This window comes from Vulpes lagopus, chromosome 8, assembly GCF_018345385.1.
Source record: "Vulpes lagopus strain Blue_001 chromosome 8, ASM1834538v1, whole genome shotgun sequence".
Classification (NCBI taxonomy): Eukaryota; Metazoa; Chordata; class Mammalia; order Carnivora; family Canidae; genus Vulpes; species Vulpes lagopus.
The window spans coordinates 96,882,750-96,894,931 of NC_054831.1; the positions used below are offsets into that span (position 1 = coordinate 96,882,750).

The following is a 12,182-nucleotide window of genomic DNA, read 5'->3' on the forward strand; positions in this document are numbered from 1 at the left end:
GGACAGCCAGGTCAGTTTTTCATGGCTGGCATCCTATCTGATATCCATGCCACAGTGTTTGTTAATATTCTGGTTCTCACTCATGCACGTACTATCTATATCTGGTAGTCATCATAATGCATTTTATGTTGCTTGTAAACTTGTCTTACATCACCTAAAACTTCATAAACTCTTGTGGAGCAGGATGGGAGTGATGTTATATACAAATTTTTTTAAAGATTTTTATTTATTTATTTATTTATTTATTTGAGAGAGAGAGAGCGCGCATAAGCAGGGCAAGCGGCAGAGGGAGAGGGAGAAGGAGGCTCCCCACTGAGTAGGGAGCCAGACCCAGGGCTCAATCCCAGGACCCTGATATCATGACCTGAGCTGAAAACAGATGCTAACTGACTAAGCCATCCAGGTGCCCCTGTTGTATACAAATTTATACTTTATACATGACTAACCCAGGGGTGGTAAAGCAAGGAATGTCTAAGGTATTAATTAATCAATAAGTATAGAAAACTATCATAACTGATGATCAAACTTTGTTGCACTGGCTAGCAGGAGACCCAACCTTCTGACCTTCAAAATTAAGTTATAAGCATAAGCTGATAAGTCATATATATCTGTAAATAACTCACGTGACAATGTCAACTTTTCATCATTTTGCTGTTTAATTTTATACTGCTTGTACTTTTGACTTTTACTAAAAGGCTATATTTGATCTTCTCAAAAGATTTCCTTTTTAGGATTTGATTCTGAGAAACTTGAGAAATGAATTTTCATTAAGGTCAGCTGTACTTTTTTTTTAACTCTAAGGATAAGATTAGTTGCATTTTACTCATTGAATTTATGACCATTAACTAAATCCTCATGACTTAAAGAGAGACATATGCATTAGAGTATGTGTGTGTGTGTGTGTGTGTGTGTATGTATATATATATATACACACATATATGTATTATATGTTATAATACATATATACTATATAACATGTATGTATACTATAATGCTATAATTAGTAATAATTATATAATACTGTATACCATAATATATGTACATACACTATAGTATACATATACTATAAATATATACTTTTACTTTGTATGCTTAATATTATGTATAACACAGTCTAGAAGATAGTATTGTTGAGCTAGTGTACTGGGAATTCTAAGATTTCTCTTTATTAGCTTCAGTGTCGGGATCCCTGGGTGGCGCAGCAGTTTGGCGCCTGCCTTTGGCCCAGGGCGTGATCCTGGAGACCCGGGATCGAATCCCATGTCGGGCTCCCGGTGCATGGAGCCTGCTTCTCCCTCTGCCTATGTCTCTGCCTCTCTCTCTCTCTCTCTCTCACTGTGTGCCTATCATAAATAAATAAAATTAAAAAAAAATTTATTAGCTTCAGTGTCTGTTAATTCATTCAACTTGGTTCCTGATAAGTAGCAGGACTAATTTGAGTTTTTTTCTCTCTCTCTTTCCCACTATACTTTGTTAGAAAGGCTAATGAATAATGAAATACCAAGAATGAAGATCAGGAGCTCAGAAATTGGGGCCTGGGTAAGCTAAACCTTCAAGGTTTACTTGCAAAAATACAAAAAGGTGCCAAAATTCAGTACTGCTATACATATGATTTATCAGAAACACATTCTTTGCTATTAGTAATGAAAATTTCCCAGAAATTTGGTGTGCTTTCCCTTTTGGGCAGTAAATCAAAAGACAGAGTATTGCAAAGTCTGAAGAATTTGTAATTAATCAAATTGTACATAAAAATGTTTCCTTATCCTTTGTTTACTGTGTATCCCTCATTTAACCAAACATAAATCCTGTATATACCTAAATTTTTTAAAGTGAAATAAAATCCATGAAAATAATTTTGGCATAAATAATCACAAAATCTTCAGAGTAACTAAGGCCATACAACATCTTTTCAGAATAGCTTCCTACAGAGATACTTATCACCTACAAATTTTCAAATTTCAGATATCCATATAGCATAGTAGCTTGCTACTTTTTTGTCATCTAGAACTTCTTTTTGATAGACTTCAATAGCTGAAAAAAAAAAAGACTTCAGTAGCTGAAATAATCAATTGTTATATAAAAATGCAGCCCTACCACTAAGCCACACCATTTAAACTATGAAGGATTTCACCTTCTCTCTTCCACTTTTTCCCCATGCAAAATAGATTCAATATTTTTAAAAAAAGATAGATGTAATAATCTTTGGATTTCTTCCAATGTGTCATCTGAGCTTATAAAGCTTATGATTCTTCCAAATAAAATTTAGAACTATAATTCTGAACCATGCTTATATTAAGTGTGTTGATTTACATCTCTCACTCAAACATCATTCGTGGAGCTCTCAGAAGACTGAACTATGTTTTAAGGATAGTAACAAGGCAATCTCTTCCTTAATTCTGTAAAACCCCTTCCCCAAGCCACCATTGTCATCCTACGCTTCTTATGACCCCAGCGCCCCTTTATTCTCTATTAGAATACTGCTTTATTTACCTAGTCTCAATCTTAACCTAAGACAAACCCTAGAAAAAAAGCAAAGATGAGAAATATAAACAACAAAAACGTATCTTGAAAGGCAAGGAAAGAGCACGAAATAACAAAGGGATCCTTGCCAATAAGTTGGACAATGGAGAGCAAAACTTATTGTTTGGCATATACTTACTTTTCATTAGAAAACATGGGTTGTGATAGGACAAAGTTTAACTGTTTGTCACCTATGTTAGTAAATCAATATCGGCAGGAACGAGCCCCTCACCAGGCTGGAGGAGACAATCTAAGTGGAAAAACTAAGAATAGGCATATGATGATAAAATAAGGGGAAGAGATTGTTCCTGAATAGATAAAATAACTGTGACGTATAACAGTGGGGATTCTGGACCCCATCACCTCTAAGTGATGCTTAGAGGAGGGTGTGATTGTCCTCAGATAATCATTTTGCTTGCTTAAAGGTGTCCTCTTTCAATGGAGTTGTACACAAAGATTAGGGTCCTCCCTCTTGCTAAACTCAAAGAAAGACTTTTCCAGAGTTCATATCTACCCTGATTTCCCTGCAGCCTCACACTGCTGATCTCTCCTTCCTTTCTTAAGTCCTGACTTTGGCTTTCAGGACATAGCACTCTTCTAATTGGTCTCATGCCTATCCATTGATCAGCCCTTCATCATTTTGTTCTGCTGAGTTTTTTCTTCATACTCCCACACTGGTGGTTTCTCCTTTCAATCTGTGGCATTTTCCCCCTTTTCTTTTCTTTCTTTTTCTTTTTTTTTAAAATCTACTTGCTCCTACTACTATGGTAACATCCCAAATCTATACTCTGAACCTCAACCCTGTACCTATGCCAGAGTCCACCATTCTGAACTGCCAATAAACATTGTAACTTGGACATTCCACCATCGCATGAAACCTAACTAATCCCAAAAGGAATTCATCTTGTCCAACTCTTGCCACCAACTGGCTTCATTACCCAACACTGATGTTAATGGCTTGACATTTCTTCTGATCCATAATATGACAATCATGTTTGACTCTGTTCTTTCGCCTCTAACCTGTGAGCTACTAAAAATTCTCTGACTTTTCTTAGATGAAACTTTTCCCCACCATTCTCCCTGTTAACAACCAGAACCCCACTGAACACCTGTATTACTGCAACTGGGCCTGGATAACTCCTGCCTACACTCTTATTTCTTTAAATTCATGCTTATGGTTAATATTGTTACCAGAAAAAAAATTCATTCCAACATATCAGCTTTATCTTCTTTTCCCTCTCTTCCAGAACCTACAATGACACCCTATTATAAATCACATCAGGGGATCCCTGGGTGGCGCAACGGTTCGGCCCGTGCGTTTGGCCCAGGGCGCGATCCTGGAGACCCGGGATTGAATCCCACATCAGGCTCCCGGTGCATGGAGCCTGCTTCTCCCTCCGCCTCTGTCTCTGGCTCTCTCTCTCTCTCTCTCAGTGACTATCATAAATAAATTAAAAAAAAAAAAATCACATCAAGTCCCAAGTTGTTAGCTCCATTATCTGAGTCCACTTTCTCCATTCAAATTTACTTCCCACCACTCTCTTCTACTCTGATGTTAAACACTCCCCCTTTTTCCCTTTTTTTCCAGTAAGCTATTTCTCACCTGTCCCTACCAGCCCCTCCCAACCCCAAAAGTCATCAACTGTTTGGTTTTGTTACTATCACATTTTTTCTTCTTACTAAAATAGGGACTTGGAAACTTCAGAGGGTACTTATTCACAGGCCATGAGCTCAGTTTTAGCACATGAGGATTTGTAAGGAGAAGCAGTAGACAGGCAGAACTGGACAGGCAGTTCAAGGCTGAATAAAGAAGATCCCTAAGGGCAAGTGTGTCACACTTTTTTCTCTTAGAGACTTAGCTCTCAGGTAAAAACAGTGACACAATTATGAAATTACAATAAAGCACAAACAAGTAAAACAAATTATCATCTCCCTTGTGACTACTATATTAGAAGATTGGTGAGAACAAACACTTCCCGCCATGGGAACTTTGCCACTGTGTGCCTCAGATGAAAGCAGTTCCTCTGCTTTCATAAATTGCCCAAAAGGTTCAAAAGCAAGGCAGCAACAAGTTCTACTAGGCAAGGCAGACCTTTTCTCTGACAAAGGTCAGAAAGACTTTCCTCCATTGCCCAAATCAACCTGTGATAACCTGGAACGCTTACTGGGGATTTTTGCAATGAAAAGGTTGTCTTGGTTAAAGTTTTAAAAGTTGGTACTCCAGAAAAGAATACCATTTTAATAATGAGCTAAAAGATGCAAGCAAATAATGCAAGCTTCAACAGTTGGTTAAAGCTTAAGTAGGAATTCATAGGGAAGAAGCAGAACCAGAGATGATAATCAGCTTTCTCATCTGGCCTCAGGAGTCTTGTAGTATTGCTCAAAAACCGAAAAGGTGTTAACAGATCCTATGAGGAGGGAGTCTTCTTGAAAAATCAAAGGGAGCTGACCTCACATACCATTGGCAGCGCAACCTCAGGCACATCTGAAGTCAAATGTTGCCTCTATTTCCTGAGGCAAGGGAGAGCCAGTTGCCATCCAAGTTATCTGAGAGAATAACAACAGCGCCCACTTATCCAGGGCTTTGCATCAAGTACTAGACTAGGTGTTTCATTCGTATTATCTATTTAATCTTCATAGCAACACTATGAAAGAGATATCATTATTTCTATGTTACAGATAAGGAAACTGAAGCTCAAAGAAGTAACTTGTTCCCAATCACACAGTTATTAGGTTGCAGAGCAACTGTTCAAAATTTAACAGGACTCTAGTCTATGCTCATCTCCTCTAGCACCCAGCTCTCCAGTATTGAGGGTGGTAAGAGGAGCAAGATGGTCAAAAAGAAAGCCAATCAATCAATGTTTGTTAGCCCCATAGTAGGCCCCATGCTGGAGATTCAAAAGTGGACCAGAAAACCACTTCACACCCACTAGGATGACTGTAATAAGAACAACAGAGGTGTTGGAACATTCACACATTGCTGTTGGGATTTGGAAATGGTGCAGCCACCAGAGAAAACAGTTTGACAGTTCACCAAATTACTAAACATAGTTACCACATGAGCCTACTCCTAGGTATATATCACCAAGAGAACTGAAAACATGTGTCCATAAAAAACTTGTATCTAAATGTTCATAGCTGCATTATTTATAACAATCAAAAAGTAGAAACAACCCAAATACCCACCGGCAGAGCCAATAAATATAATGTGGCAAATCCATACAATTAAATATTATTGAGCAATAAAAAGGAATGAAGTAGTGATTCAGGCAACAACATGGACGAACCCTGAAAACATGCTAAGTAAAAGAAGCAAGTCACATGACATCCCTATCATATGCTTTCATCTACATGAAATGTCCAGAAAAGGTAAAACATAGAAACAGACTGTAGACTGGTAATTTACTTGGCTGGGGAATTGGAAGGGGTAGTGAGAAGTGACTACTAATGGGCACTGGGTTTCTTCTGGTGGTGAAGAATATGTTCTGAATCTGATTGCAGTACTGGCTGTACAACCTTGTGAACATACTAACAACCACTGATTTGTACACTTTGAATGGGTGGATTGTGTGGTATGCGAATTATATCTCAGTGGAGTTATTTTTAAAATGTAGACTAAATGGGGGATCCCTGGGTGGCGCAGCGGTTTGGCGCCTGCCTTTGGCCCAGGGCGCGATCCTGGAGACCCGGGATCGAATCCCACATCGGGCTCCCGGTGCATGGAGCCTGCTTCTCTCTCTGCCTGTGTCTCTGCCTCTCTCTCTCTCTCTCTGTGTGACTATCATAAATTAAAAAAAAAAAAGTAGACTAAATGGAGTGCTTGCCTTCTTGGAGTTCATATACAAGTAAACAGTTATATAGCATATGCTCTACAAGAGCAATGAGCCTAGAGTGTTTTTGTAACAAAGAGGATATGGTACTTAATCCAGCCTGGTAGCTACAGTCATGGGCAGAGATGAAGAAAGTCTTTCTGGAGGAAGTCATGTCTGAGCATATTGTTGAAAGGATAAGTAGGAGCAAGGCTGGTGTATCCTGTAGAAATGTAACCTGGGGATATCTAATAAAAAAAGTTAACACAGACTAGTCCAGCTGAGACTTTTACACCTGACCTTGCTTGTATTCCTCCTCAGTGTTAATCTCCCTAGTCCACCATACAGAAAAATTTCAAAAAGGAGGAAAGGATAGAAACTCAGGGAAAGAAAGTTCAAGTCTTCTAGTGAGACAAATCTCCAAATTCAGGAACAAAATCTAAAAGTGTGAACCACCCACCCTCACAGAGACATTAATGCCAAAAGTCGTTGCACGAAGAGGCCTGCCCATATAATAGATGGGGAAAGAAAGACAGCCTGCCTATTGTTAGCAGTTAGGTGCCACCCTTCATATAAAAGAAATAATTTAAAATTTACATGGTGAGTAAACTTTAGTAGATTATGATAGTTATATTAAAATTATAGAAGCTGATGTGAAACAATGCAAACCATAAGGCAGAAGTCTCTTTAAAATGCCAAACACACAGGGGTGCCTGGGTGGCTCAGTGGGTTAAGTGTCTGACTCTTGATTTCAGCTCAGGGCATGATCTCATGGGTCGTGGGATCGAGCCCTGTATCGGGCTCCATGAGAATCTGTTTAAGACTTTCTCTCCCTCTGCTCTCCTCTTTCACAATTCCTTTTCTCTAAAATAAACAAATCTTAAAAAAAAAAAATCCCCGAAACACAGTTGTGATTACTCACCAGAATTTTCTAGCACTGAACAGAAGGGTGAGCAGGGTGATGGTTTCAAAAGAGAATGTGCTCTAGAGAGAAGAACAAGATTCATCAAGCTCTTTTTACTTTCATTTCACCAATTTTCTCACCTAGACCCAGATCTCCTAAGCAGAATTACCTACTTGCAACTTTGCCCAATCTTCACTTTGTCTACATACATAACCAGTCTTAAATGAATGACAGGGTGATTCTAGTTTATACATCAGTTTCCTGAGTGTGGCTGGCCTTGCATTAACTCACTTATGCCCTAAGAATATATATCTCCCTTCCAAGCACACTAAATGACTTTTGTATCTAGGTATCCAAATTGGCCAGTCTGAGGGCTGTCCATGGAGACTCCAGACACAGCTTCCAAGAGAAGTGGGCAAAATTATCTGGAAGACCTTACTTTGCTACAGCAATAATTCTTAACATTTAAGTGGAAAATTCAGAGCTGGAGACCCACCTGCTTTACTGATCCTAAAACCTAAATCCTAAAGCATCACATGGACTACACTGTAGCTAACAAGAACCTAGAGGATCTTAAAAGGGTGTGTGACCTGATAATCTTAGCCTCAAAGCACATACAGAATTTTAAGTGGTGGCCTTTAAGTATTTTCTAGCAAACTAATGTAATGAACTAAAATCCAGAGTACTTTTATATTATACAATAACCAGCCTACATGACTTCTCCTAACAGATGTGATTTCTAATTGGATTAAAGCATTTCTAACATGTTTTCCCTCTAAATAACCCACATGAAAATACTTGTCATTCTTTAAATGCTTTTGTTCACTCCCTTCTATACAAGAACATAAAACTACAGAAAATATGAGCAAGATTAAAATATATATAACTAGAATCACAGATCTGGGTAAGAATTTAAGAATTATCTAAATTATCTAAATCCCTAAACTCACATAACTAGATGGGCAAATGAGTATTATATTTTTCCCTTAGGATTGTTCAGAGTGAAGTCAGAGAAGTCTTAGAAAAGTCATCTGGCTTTCCCTACCCTTCCACTGAAAAGGAGGAGTTAAAAATGGTCACAGCCTTTAAGTTTGCTAAAGCAGAGAAGGAGTTACACTCTAGCCCAGAGTTTTTATTTCAGATCAATGGAGTGAAGAGGCATCTCAGGCAGAGATGTGAGTTATGTCCTGGAATACAGTGTGATAACGCCAATCAATGCCAATCACAAGGCCAGAATCTGAGTTCCCCCAAGTTGCTCTATGACCTGAGGTCTAGGCAGTTTCAATCTTTCTGAGTCTCTATTTCCTATCTACAAAACGAGGATAATATATACCCCTTGGAAAGGTTTTGTAAGGATACATATGGTACATATGGTATTACCTTAACAGATTGGGATCAATAAGCTTAGATGCACTTTTAGAGGCTAAGAAGTGAATGTTACTCACCTGTATCCTAGCACAACCCACAACACCACAAAGTCAATTCTAGATGAATCGGCCAAACTATGCCATTATACGATTTTGAAAGAGGGCCTGCCCTGATCACCCCAACATGTAGCTCTTGGAAAAATACACAATGACATTTCAGCTTCTCTGCAAGTTGTGGCACTTTAAATATTTAAAAAACTGACCAGTATACTTAGGAATTTAGCATATGATTGATATATATTCATTTTAGATTACTGGAGAAAATATAGATTATTCAGTAAGTAATGTTAGGTTGAATAGGTAACCAAGTGGAAAAAAATAAAGTAGAATCCATATCTCAACTTATACAAAAAAAATTTCAGATGCATCAACAATTTCAACACAAAAACTAAAACCACAGAAATACCTGGTGGTTGGGGGAACTGAGCAAAGAGAGTACATGGAATCTTTCTGTACTAACTTTAGTTTCCTATAAATCTACACCTATTTCCAAAAAAAAGGATAAAAAAATATTTGGTGAAACCTGAGGTAGTTATTTTGTAATACTGAAATAAGGAAGACCTTTGCAATTATAACACAAAGTACAGAAGACAAAGATGTTAAGATTAATTAAATATGCCCACCAACAATTAAATGTTTATGCATGTCAAAAGTCTAAGCATACAAAATCAAAAGACAAATCAAAGAAAAAATACATGTATCTTATATCCTATTTCATATCCTGAAATACATGTATCTTATAAGCTAATTTCCTTAATATACAGACTACCAGTAAATTAATGAGAAAAAAGCCAATGTCCAAGAGAGAAATGGATAAAAGATACTAACAGTTTAGAGAAAATGAAATAGCTCTAAAAAAAATCTAAAAAGATGACCAACCTTATTTAGCCATGTGGCAAATGCAAATTCAAGCAAAAAAAGTAGAAATACCACTTTTTACTAATGAGATTGGTAAAAACCATAAATTTTGATGATATATTTTGTTGGCCAAGGTGTAGAAACATAGTTACTCTCATACATTGCTGGTGGGAATGTGACTTGCCATAACTTCCATAATTTGGCAATAACTGTTGCAATATAATTGTTCTATGTGTATACTTAACATTTGTGTGAAAGATGAATGTACAAGATTTTTTACAAGAATCTTTTAATAGCAAAAGAAGTAGAAACTAAATTTCCACCAAGGTTAAGCTTCTTAACAAGTTGGTATATTCATACCAGGGAATCATATGTTGTAATAAAAAAGAATGAAGTAGCTTTACCTATCTGTAATTGATAGACTGTTTAATTAATGCTGGGTACAAGACAAATACTTCTTTGTTACATGCATAAAATGTCTCTGGAAAGATCAATAAGAAACTGAAAACACTGGTTACTTACCTGAATAAAGTTAAAAATTAAAACAATGATATATGTATTTATTAATGTTTCCTAAATTTTATGACCACGCATAGAGGGAGTAAACCAAGCAGTAATGACCATAACTCTATACATTTACTGAGTCCTTCGTACAGGCTTAAGGCCACATCATACTAAAAACAGATTATTCACACTAAATAGGGACGGTAACATCATCAATATAAGCCAAAGTCATCAGTAGATGGCATGGATTTAAGAAAATTTTATGGGAGACTCCAAAGTATTGAAAATTAGCTGACACAAATCAAGTGTTATTTATCTTCGTAACTCAATTTCTTCCTCATTTCCCAAACCAGCACAGACTCTTGAAATAAAATACATACTCAAGGGCTTATGAATGAACGAATGATAGAAAAAGATGAATGGATGGATGGGATAGACGAATAGATGGATGGGATGAATAAACAGATGGCTAATTAGAAGAAAGAATAGAAACTGAAGGCTGTGATCTACCTCTGCTCCCGCTTCCTTCTGATGCTGAGTAAGACTGACTCTCCTTGTACTTCCCTGTACAAATAGGAGGTGCCAGAATGTATAAGTGTTTAAGAACTATGATGATCCCTACATGACTTGTTGGATAATTACTAATACCATTGGCAAAATAATGCTCAAAATAATACCCCTGAAATGCTCATGCCCTAATCCTTGGAAACTGTGACTGTGTTAAAGCAAAAGAGACTCTACAGATATAATTAAGGTTATAGACATTAAAGTAGGGAGATTATCCTGGATTATCCAAGTAGGCCCACTGTAATTACATGAGTCCTTATAAATAGAGAACTGTTTCTGGCTACCAAAAGAAGAGAAAGACAACAGAAATGTGGCAGAAAAGAACGGCAAAGAGATTTGAAGAATGAGGGTCCAAAGCACCTCTGTTGGCTCTGGGATGTAGTGGCCCATGTTTCAGGACTGGAGAGAGGGCCCTTTTCTGGCTGGCAGCAAGCAAAGACACACAGACCTCAGTCCTCCAACCACAGAGAACTGGATTCTGCCAGAAACCTGAATAAGCTTGGAAACGGATTCGTTCTAGAGCCTTCTGAGAAAAGCCCAGATGGCCAGTGCCTTGTGAAACACAGAGCAGAGCAATCAGCCTTGCCAACCTGGATTTCTGACCTACAGATGAAAATAAAGAAATAATATGAGTTTTCAATTTGTGTTGTTTTAATCCACTAAGTGTGTGATGATTTGTTATGGCAACAATAAGATACTAATACACTGCCTTTCTTTTCAGTTTTAGAACCATTTGTTGAGCCTGTTCTATATGTTAGGCCCTGAGCCAAATGTTTAGGATAGAAAATTGGATACAGGTTCTCAAGGAGCTTGCCAATACAGAAACCAACTGACCAATACAATGACAGAGGTTAGCATATCACACGCCAGGACCACAGAGAACAGGCACCTAACTGGTGTGACCTCCTCAGTTTGCTTATCACTTCTCTAATCTCTTCCCCATTTAAAAAGATCTTCCCCAATGAGTTATACCATCAACCTTATCACAAGGCAGAAGTTGCAAGCCATCCAAAACTCCACTGACCCCTCAAGATCTGTGGTTTATATCACCCTAATAATATTTCTCATTAAAGTTCCTTTCCCTACTGCTTTCCTCAATCCCTGACTGCTCCTTCCCGACACTTAGCATTCTCTTGCCTGGCTTACTTACCTCTCAACTAACCTTCCAGATTCATTAGCCATCATTTCCCATAATCCACCTGAGCCATCCCTCCAAGAATTAAACTGATCATGCTGTGTGCCAGCTCAAAAATCCTTTGAAGACGGCTTACAAGTAAAAGTCTAACTCCTTAGCTACCCTAGCAACTCTTCTAAGCTCCAGTAGGGCAAAAACTGCCTCTCCTTGGCTTCTAATCCCAGGGCCTAGGAAGGATCTGCTACATAGCTGATTCTTAGCAAGAATTAATAAAAGTCAACCCAACTCCAGTCTCATCCCTAATCTTATAGCAGCCCCCTTGCACTATGCACCTACTATGATAAACTTAGTAGTCCCAGGCTGCTCTATGCTCCAATTTTTTCTCATAGCTAAAAAGCCATGTTCACCTAGCTGATAAGCAGATCTCATTTTTTAAGATTTTGACCTCCTCTAAGAGG

The 12,182-nt window shown here is 37.9% G+C and overlaps 1 protein-coding gene across 2 annotated transcripts in view; it reads right to left on the reverse strand.

The window, feature by feature from the left end:
- The window catches only part of ELOVL7 (ELOVL fatty acid elongase 7), a 79,870-nt gene that overhangs the window by 48,016 nt on the left and 19,672 nt on the right, over positions 1-12,182 (reverse strand). Inside the window, exon 2 of one of the 2 annotated variants that reach the window (XM_041766528.1) lies at positions 7,252-7,313. The exons of the other annotated variant lie outside the window; for it this stretch is intronic. The gene's annotated coding sequence lies outside the window, so the exon portion shown is untranslated. The remainder of the gene's footprint in view (positions 1-7,251; positions 7,314-12,182) is intronic. 2 annotated transcript variants of the gene reach the window in all.